Raw genomic sequence first — 2,492 nt, 5'->3', positions numbered from 1 at the left:
AGCTGTTAGAAATTTCTTTCCGTGTGATTTGATGAAGAACGCATTCCGCGGAAACGGTTCGAAACCGTTTTTGTGTCATGTCCTATAGTGTAACGCATCTTCTCCGCTATGATTTTTGAAGCACTCATCGACAGTTTGGCCGAGTGGTCTAAGGCGCTGGCTTAAGGCGCCAGTCCGAAAGGGCGTGGGTTCGAACCCCACAGCTGTCAGCCTATATACCTGACTGGTCTTATATTAAGAACCGAGACCCTTTCAGAAGCGAGGTAGTGCAAGACCAAAACCTTTTGATCGATATTGTGCCATCGCACCTCGCAGAATCCGTTCAATCCATTTTTTGTGTCCTCTGGTTTGGCAGAGCGATGCATCACCTCGGCTATGAATCATGAAGCACTCATCGACAGTTTGGCCGAGTGGTCTAAGGCGCTGGCTTCAGGCGTCAGTCCGCAAGGGCGTGGGTTCGAATCCCACAGCTGTTAGAAATTTCTTTTCGTGTGATTTGATGAAGAACGCATTCCGCGGAAACGGTTCGAAACCGTTTTTATGTCATGTCCTATAGTGTAACGCATCTTCTCCGCTATGATTTTTGAAGCACTCATCGACAGTTTGGCCGAGTGGTCTAAGGCGCTGGCTTAAGGCGCCAGTCCGAAAGGGCGTGGGTTCGAATCCCACAGCTGTCAGTCTATATACCTGATTGGTGTTATATTGAGAACCCAGACCTTTTCAGAAGCGAGGTAGTGCAAGATCAAAACCTTCTGATCGATATTGCGCCATCGCACCTCGCAGAAACCGTTCAACCCATTTTTGTGTCCTCTGGTTAGTTTAACAGCCTCAACTACGGTAAGTCTCCCATCCAGGATTGATCGGGAACAGCACAGCGATAATCCAGTAAGAGAACACAAACCTGTGGCCCCAAAAAACTCCGAACCCGAAACCTGTACGTCGGTCGGAATTCGAATAAGTTTTGCGATTCACAGGATTTGTGGTTCTTACTGGTTACGCCAGATCACGAGAGACTGCCCAAAGCATGCATGCTTCCCGTAGGACGTATGTGCTTGGGCAATCCACGAGATCCAACCCGGGAGAGGAGGGTGGGCCGAAAGTTGACGATGCGTCACTAACTGCGAGAGTCAAGTTTCGTCATTTTGTACCCATTGAAACACGGTGTATGATCCGTTATCGTTGTCGCATTTCTTCTCGTGTGAAACGCTTGCGCGCACTGCGATTGTGTGCGTTGTGTGGCTGACAACTAACCTTGTCTACTTCGTAAACTCCAATTAGTTTAACAGCCTCAACTACGGTAAGTCTCCCATCCAGGATTGATCGGGAACAGCACAGCGATAATCCAGTAAGAGAACACAAACCTGTGGCCCCAAAAAACTCCGAACCCGAAACCTGTACGTCGGTCGGAATTCGAATAAGTTTTGCGATTCACAGGATTTGTGGTTCTTACTGGTTACGCCAGATCACGAGAGACTGCCCAAAGCATGCATGCTTCCCGTAGGACGTATGTGCTTGGGCAATCCACGAGATCCAACCCGATTGTGCTGCTCCCGAGAGGACTCGTGCAACCACCGTTGTGGTTATAAGCTGTCTCAAACTAGGCATTTTCTTTCCTTGAAGTTGGACGAACGCAAGACACACATTAAGTGATACGAAGTAGGTGAGGAGTTACTCTCACTGAGCACAGATAGTCTGAGGCCAGTAACCCACTGGGTTGAGCCCGGAGGGAATAAGAGTGGAAAGCTAATATCCATGTGACCATATCACCGGAGCCCTCGTCCCCATGCCGCTGTCCCTACCACTGCGGAATGGTGCTCTCAAGTCCTCTAAGAGTTCGACATCATCAGGCACGAGGCCAGTTTAGCCTTTTCCTCCGTACTCTCATGTAGGTATTCCAATACCGCCAGAGATCTCCACCTGCCCGCTCGCATTAACACTGGAGAGTCACCTGGTAAAGACCGATGCAGAAGTTGGGCACCTGTTCGCCGCAGAGTGTGTGTCCCGAACGCATCGACCACGTCGACTCCGACTACCGGACCTAGCTTCTGGCGGATCTGCGACAATAGGGAGCTATATGCCATCGGGAATATCGGATCATCTAGGCCATCATTTCCTCTCCAACCCAGCAGGACATGAGCAGGACAGTAGTCGCAACTTAGGCTGTTTCCAGCACCGTCATCCCCTGAGCCCAAGTCTGCGGCTGTACAGGCCAGGTACGCCGTTTGCCCTTCTGCTGCTTGGTCTGTCTTGCTTGATCGTATCTTTAGCCCGAGGATCAAACGGCCAGAGCCTTCTACAGACGTCTTGAATACATCCCTCCATCGCAACGCCAGGAGTTCATCTGCACGGAGCAGAGCACAGATACCTGTTAGAATCGCGGCAGCAATCCGAACGCGCGACGGCGGCCAACTGTGAAACACCGAGAGTATATCTGAGCGGGATAGGGGCCGCATTTTGATCACAGGAACGCTCTCAGTGGTCTTTTTGGCTGC

At 50.7% G+C, this 2,492-nt stretch overlaps 3 non-coding genes across 3 annotated transcripts; all 3 read left to right on the top strand.

Annotated features, from left to right (window-relative positions):
* Nucleotides 1-129: 129 nt before the first annotated feature.
* Pmar_PMAR029396 lies at nt 130-209 on the top strand. The gene has a single exon. It is a non-coding gene; the product is annotated as a tRNA-Leu (tRNA).
* A 187-nt stretch (nt 210-396) lies between these two features.
* On the top strand, nt 397-476 carry Pmar_PMAR029395. The gene has a single exon. It is a non-coding gene; the product is annotated as a tRNA-Leu (tRNA).
* Nucleotides 477-597: 121 nt separating this feature from the next.
* Pmar_PMAR029394 lies at nt 598-677 on the top strand. Its single transcript has one exon. It is a non-coding gene; the product is annotated as a tRNA-Leu (tRNA).
* The last annotated feature ends 1,815 nt before the right edge of the window (nt 678-2,492 follow it).

Source organism: Perkinsus marinus (assembly GCF_000006405.1).
Source record: "Perkinsus marinus ATCC 50983 genomic scaffold scf_1104296973764, whole genome shotgun sequence".
NCBI lineage: Eukaryota > Perkinsozoa > Perkinsida > Perkinsidae > Perkinsus > Perkinsus marinus.
Note: the sequence above shows the minus strand (reverse complement) of the source record. Positions and strands in the feature narration are given on the sequence as shown.